General features: G+C 32.6%; 1 long non-coding RNA gene across 1 annotated transcript; it reads right to left on the minus strand.

Moving 5' to 3' along the window:
- Positions 1-2,927: 2,927 nt before the first annotated feature.
- On the minus strand, positions 2,928-6,775 carry LOC125660914 (uncharacterized). Its single transcript, XR_007364541.2, has 3 exons — positions 6,356-6,775; positions 5,325-5,409; positions 2,928-5,195 (listed from the first exon to the last, which is right to left on the minus strand). It is a non-coding gene; the product is annotated as an uncharacterized LOC125660914 (long non-coding RNA).
- Positions 6,776-7,302: the final 527 nt, after the last annotated feature.

Below are 7,302 nucleotides of genomic sequence, written 5' to 3' on the forward strand. Positions count from 1 at the left end.
TTGAACCCAAGCGGTAAAATTGCCTGTGAAGAAAAGTGATTAGTTACCAATGATAGGACACCCCGTCACGTGGTCACAAATGGTGTTGTTGCAAGTAAATGTTGGAGACATCTTTCTCCAAAGTATGGATTTTTTTTTTACACTTTGTTGAAAAGTTGACTCCAGCGAAGCCCGGTGAACACTACAACACATCCATCGATATGATTTAGAAATTTGTGAATTTCATTAGCAATGAATGTTACCTATTCGTCCTCTAGTATTCAATTTCGAAAAGTTTGTAAAATATGTAGAAGTACAATATTGTTGGCAACCAAAAACAACTATTGTTCGAATGAAACAAAATGGTCCATATTTTAGTATGTGCATAGTAGTTTCGCCGAAGGTCAAATTTTGAGATGTTAAATGTCACGAAATGCTAGTGGTATGTTTCTTTTATACTAACGTTCCTTACAATTTTGTTTGTGAAATTACATTACTTATTGGAGAATTCATGGTTGAGTTTGGAGTAAACTTAGAATATATTACATCACCTTGAACTTTTGAAATTGAGAATGGGGTGACATTGAATTGAACATACCTACACATGATTTCTTTCTCTTGTTCCATTTGAAATCAAGGCAACAATTTTGTTTTTAAAAATCTGCAGAACCCATTGAGTTAGAAACACAATGTCGGATTGCTAACATTCCAAGGAACCTACAAAGGGCTGTGTAAAACTTACTAATATTATTACTTTTCTTCAAACAAACACCGAGTACTCACCCTGGACAAATTGGGAGCTCCGTTGCCATACACGTATATCGTAGTCTAGCATGTAAATATATCAATACTAATAACGCAATACTGCATGAGATCGCCATTTTTAGAAAGATAAAAAAGTTCCCTAGCCTGTGTTGTATGTCAGTAAAACCGATATATACAACTGAATGATAACCACTTATTTCCTTAATCTTTAAAAAAAAAATTTAACTTTCAAGATTTTTATTTATGAAACAAGACAAAACATATACAAATATACAAAACAAATGAAATATATGTATAAAATATAATGTGTATAAGATATGGTTATTATTGTACCATGAAATCAAAATAGATACAGTATATGTCAAACAATTGAAGTTATTAATTTACATCAAAATAATTTCAAGTGACGGAATAATACTGCGTATGAAACATATTTGGCAATGTGTGTATAATAAAGATAAGTTGGTTGGTTTTTTTTTTTGGTTTTTTTTTTTCAAAAACGCCACACTGCCACAATGAGTCCACATATATCACGACAGTTCATATCATTTCGCAAATTCCATGGTCATTATAACGATCTAGTTCGTCAATACAACCTCGCATTGGGTCAAATGCTGGCTGACGTGTTTCATACCGATTGTTAAGCCGTTCTTGGCACAGTGATTTTAACTGCGGATAACTCCGTTTACCTGATCAAGATATAGGGCTCACTGCTGGTGTGACCGGTCAACAGGGGATGCTTATTCCTCCTAGGTACCTGATCCCACCTCTGGTGTGTCCAGGGGTCGGTGTTTGCCCAACTATCTATTTTGTATTGCTTACATGAGTTATGAGACTGATCACTGTTCGTTATCTTTACCTTGCATCCGACTCATTGGGCAGGTCTACTAGAGGACAGGACTCTCTGAATAGTGGCTTTAGATATAACACATGTATATATAATACACAGATATACACATATATAGATACATATGTGTGCATACATATAATAGCAGTAGTAACAATGTTTAAATTTTATATGTTGAATTTTTGATATAAAGTATTTCATAGTATAATTGTAGATTGGATACAAGATTTTGAAAAAGTTTCTGTTCTTTTGTTTTATATAAAAACCTGAGAACTTGACAGTGCGATCTCAGGTATTCTTTGATGGAACAAATCTAAATGCAATAAAAGAAAGAAAATAGTTATATATCTTTATCAATTCAGTATTATCTAAATAAAACTCAGCAACAATATGTTTCCAAGTAATTGTGAAATTAATACAGGTACTTGCGACCTTCCATATATGTTGTACATTAATACAATAAAAAATAGGATGTTTTGTGTTTTCGATTTCATTTCTATACAGTTTACACTTATTTGTTACAGTGTTGTTCCATTTGCTAATAAGGAGATTATTACTCAATAAGTTGTGTATTAGTTTATAATTAAACTCTGCTAAAGATTTGTCTTCAATGTATTTAACTTTCATTAAATATATTGATTCCCAGTCATTTTTATCTTTTATTTGGAACTCTCTACTTAACTTTGTAAGCGAGGGTTTTTTGGAATTTATGTTTTATCAAAGTGTAATAGAAAATATCAGTTTTATGTTGTAAACATAAATTTTTATCCATGTTTTTGGTTTTATTGTAGGGAATTTTAGAAAAATCATATCCGAGTTAAATTATTTTACAAATATGTCTGATAATCTTATACTCGCATAGCAAGTTCGTTTTCTTAGTAAGACAATCATAAATTTGTTTACTTGATTTTAATAACCCATCCTCATTAAAAATATCTTTAACATATAAAATTCCACTTTTTATCCAATCATCATAACATATTGATTTACCTTTGAAGAGAGCATTTCACCATATTTGCTGTAGAAGGAATTTTTCAGTGGAGTTAACAGTTTGGTTTGTGTTGTCTTGACAAAGGTTGAAGCAAGAAAACACCTGTTTATAAAACACTGGAAACTTTTAAGGTAGAGATTGATAGGTTGATGCCAAAAAAATTAACCATTGAATTTTTTAAATTTCGATAAATGTTTATGATGAAGCTTTGATATAAAACATATTAAAAAATCAATGTTGGTAATCGACCTTGTTTTTGAGAAATATGGCAATTTTAATAGCACCTTCTTTAGTCTTTGCAAAGCGTAAAAAGTGAAGAAAAATAAGTAGAGAGCAATATACAAATAGAGCTATAACATTTTTATTGTAAAAAGGATCATAACTTGTCATATATGGTTTCAAACAACCTTTCACATAATTGTATATTACACATCAATTTCAAGTTCAGCAATCATTGTTAACATGCAACAACATTACTTCAACAAAGCTACATTGGCCTATTACCTTAAAATAATGAACAATATTTGCACACAGGGTCATACTTTTGCTTTAGCTGCAAAAAAATTACCCATCAAATTTCTTATTTTATTTCATTAAGTGGTTAGTCTATTAGTAAGTTAAATATAAGAAAAAAATTATACACCATAATGGGGTTCAATATGGAACTAGCAAAAAATTCCTAACCCCACCCTCTTTTTACAAACTACACATTTTCGTAAGAAAAAGGATTATTAAAAGATGTTGTAAACAATCCATCAAAAAAAGCTTGCTGAAATTCGAAGATTCTTTGTAATACCTTTTTTAAATTAATAAATATAATACAGAAAGTATGTATTTCAAATTTTAGCTTATACTTTGTTGTAGTTCTCGTTGTTGACCTTTGTGCACTTACACTCAGAATATAAATTTATCATACGTCATCACATTTGATGATTAATATTAGAGTTTTCCCACATAAAAATCCCCACAAAAAATAGAAATACAATTTATATTTGTTAAAACAAATGTCTCCATTACATCCCAACCCCTTTAATGTACTGCATGGTATGGAGGAGAAAGAATGAGCAGGAACATAGACATCATGAATTGCACTCCGCGCATTGAGAAGAAGGATTTAGCCAGCAGAGATAAACTACTGACTTTTTAATAACTTAAAATGTTTAAGCATTCGATCCCAAATTACCTCTGAGAATTGAACATGACAATAAGAAGGTTTCTATAAGTTATTTCAGGGGCGGATCGGGAATTGTAATCGGGGGGGGGGGGGGGACGGACTGTATGAGGCATGGGTCTAAAAGTAATTCAATAAATCAAAACGTTTTGTCAGACATTTATTTCTCCGAGAGTGGAGGAAATTATTGCTTCTTTTATCGTATACATTTTTCTAAACAACATACCACGATTTACCTTAAACTTGATAATTTTAGGGGGGCTCGCGCCGGTTGCCCCCCCCCCCCCCCCCCCGTTAAATCACCCAATGCATTTATGTATGTGCTCTTTCAATTGACCTTTTTGCACTCACAATGATTGCATTAATATTCAGTTATTTTTCATACAATTCTCTATAATAACCAGACACGCTTACCTATTATACCTATTTGAAGAAATTGATATGATTATACAGCATAGTGCACCAAATATGTTTAAATAACAACTTTATATTCAATATCAATAGAAAAATTTCAATCCAAGCGACCCATGGATTGATTGATTGTATCTTGTTTAACGTCTATCTCTCTCTCGAGCATTTTTCACTCATATGGAGACGTCACCAAGACCGGTGAAGGGCTTCAAATTTAGGCCTTTGCTCAGCGCTTACGGCCATTGCGCAGTGAGGGTTCTTTAGAGTGCCACACCTACAGTGACACTGGGAATCCGTTTTTAAGGTCATATCCGAGGACCCGTGACATTCACATCTGATGCCGAGCGTTTGGCAATGGAACTTTCATTACCTGTTTTAACGGCTTAGGTCTGTCTCGGCCGGGATTCGAACCCCGGCATTCTGCATGCGGGGCGAATGCTCTAACCTCTAGACCACCACCGTGGCTCGACCCATGGATCTCGAGGCCCATATCAGCTATCTTGCTCTCACAAATATATATGTATCTTCATAAGTTTATGAGTCCTACTTGTAGTCTCACACTGAAACAAAAACTCGCTATTGGATAACTCAGAATACATGCATACTGCATTATCTATTTGTAATTTCTCCCAGTTCACGGTATATATGCACTGAATGTGTTGGGGGGGGGGGGTAGAAAATGAGAAATTCAAACACATTGATTAAAAGTTATAAAATTGGTATTTTATTTTCATTTAGAAATGTTTACTGATTTTGATATATCAAAAACTTTGAATAATCAACAATGTCACTTCATCTACATTTATGCAATATTATTGTCTTTAAGAAAGACATATAATAGTATACATGAGTACATGTACTTGTTTTCAATTAAATTCACACTTTAGTATGTTGCACAATATATCTGGGCTCACAAATACATTATTGATTCTATCCGAGTCCCACATTGTGCAGAAGTTCTTGAATTTTCTCTGTAACCTGTAAAGTTGTGGGGTTCAGGGGATATGACATCATCAATGTAAATGAAGTACCTGTTAAAATATATTCTGTATATTCAAATATTGAAAAAAAAGATGAATATGATTATTTAATATACTAAGAATTGTCTTTACAAATGTCTGGTGTTAAAATAAAAAATTCTATCTTAGAAAATACTCTACCTTTCTTGCTGATTTTCAAGGCAAATTGCTGTTGAAGTTGTTGACTCGAAGCCCATTTCAACTTGCACTGGTCCTTAGGATGACACTTAGGGAAAAAATCATCATAATTAATATTTGCAGTCAGTATTAATCATTAATTATACTGTGTCAGACAATGTCAATTTTAAAATTGTGTGTCTCAATGCATCTTCAGTGAACTTTAAAATACTGATATATTGAAAATTACATTTATTATGTTAATTTTTAAAATCTTGTCTGAAATCAGTATAATTACATATGTAACACTATGTTAAATGTGTGCAGTGCAGCAATGTGAACTCTTGCAGTAGTAGTACATCTGAATGATTGTTATTTACTTTATATTGTTACAGCTAACTTCTATTTAAACTGTACATACCCCATACACCCCCCACCCTTAATGAGGTGAATAAACATCATGATTATCATATTGCAATATGAGATGACAGATATGTTTTCATATGATAAACTGCCAGTTCATTCTAATAATATCAAAACAAGTCAACTCTAGATTTATCAGACATGTCTCCTTTACCAAGTGTGGGTCAAGAGAAAGACATACATATCTTATGTTCATACAATACATACATTTGCCTATGAGGGGGCTTGTGATTTTACAAAATATTAATATTTTAAATTGTAGACTTGCATGCTTGTGTGAAACATGAAACCCCAGATTTGAAATATCTCTTAGGTCAATGAAATTTCAAGATACAATAAGTACTATCATGTATACCAAATAGAAATTTAGTGCAACACAACACCCCCCCCCCCAAAAAAAAAAACTTGTGAGAGCCCTATTTTTTTTAAATGTGGCATATACATGATATTCATTTACAATTACATGTGCTTGTAGGAGTTATATTTTGGGCACATATGGAATATATAAATGCAAAGAAAATGAAACATCTCCAAGTTGTGTGTTTATAGATGTTATTATAAAATCACGTTGTGAAATAGCAGAGGAAAAGTGGGTTGAATACAAATTTAATTTGCCATATTTTTTCACTTACCAAACGAAATTATAATCTCGTTGTCCACGTTGAATGCATCCATCGAATTCCTCTTCTCAGAAGAAACTTTGTTTAAACTCTCAATGACTACATAAACAGTATTGAAACCCGCAGCACTCGGAGTCAGACATGACATCACGATCACGCTACATCAACAACTTTGTAAAATTGTTTACGTAGCGCAGCTATGCATGGTCGTGAGGTAAAAAGTGCCATTCTGCACGGACGAAACATTTGGTCCACTATTATTACATTGACGTATTCCTAATCTAAACTATGGCCAATTGTCTCTATCTTTCGTCGAGACGACCCCCTCAATCATCGAGTCAGTCACAGCAACAACTTGTACTTTCGGAACCCCTTTATGTTTTTCAACTATTCTATGACGGTGTACGGAATTCCGGAAAATAAATTCACGTGAATATACACGATTTTTACTGATCACGTGGTTGCTATCCGTCTCTACCTTAAGAATGCCATAATTGATAGTTGATGTTTCAGAAGTCTCAGCTAAATAATCAATGTCAACATTTAAAGTTTTGCTGAAACTTTCTGCATATTTTATAATTATATGATTACTTGTAATGAGGCGTGGAATCCACATGTCTTTTAGGGCTTCAAGTATCGACTACACCTATCCCTCCATCTTTAATACCTCCTATCAATGTTTTCCTTTTGATTCTTTTCTTTTTTATTCCATAAAAAATTATATATAATCCTATTGATGTCTTGTATAAACATAGGATCGGGTACTTCTAAAATGCTTGCAACATAAGTCAATTTTGATAAAGCCAGTGAATTAATGATTGTACATTTTCCAAATAATGATAGTTTTCTTTTTTGCCATGAATGAAATAACATTTCAATTTCATGATATGTTTTCATCCAGTTTTTATTGTAACATTCAATCTTATCTTGACCTATATAAATACCTAAACACTTTACGG

The sequence above is a fragment of the Ostrea edulis genome, chromosome 3 (genome assembly GCF_947568905.1).
Source record: "Ostrea edulis chromosome 3, xbOstEdul1.1, whole genome shotgun sequence".
NCBI classification, from domain to species: domain Eukaryota; kingdom Metazoa; phylum Mollusca; class Bivalvia; order Ostreida; family Ostreidae; genus Ostrea; species Ostrea edulis.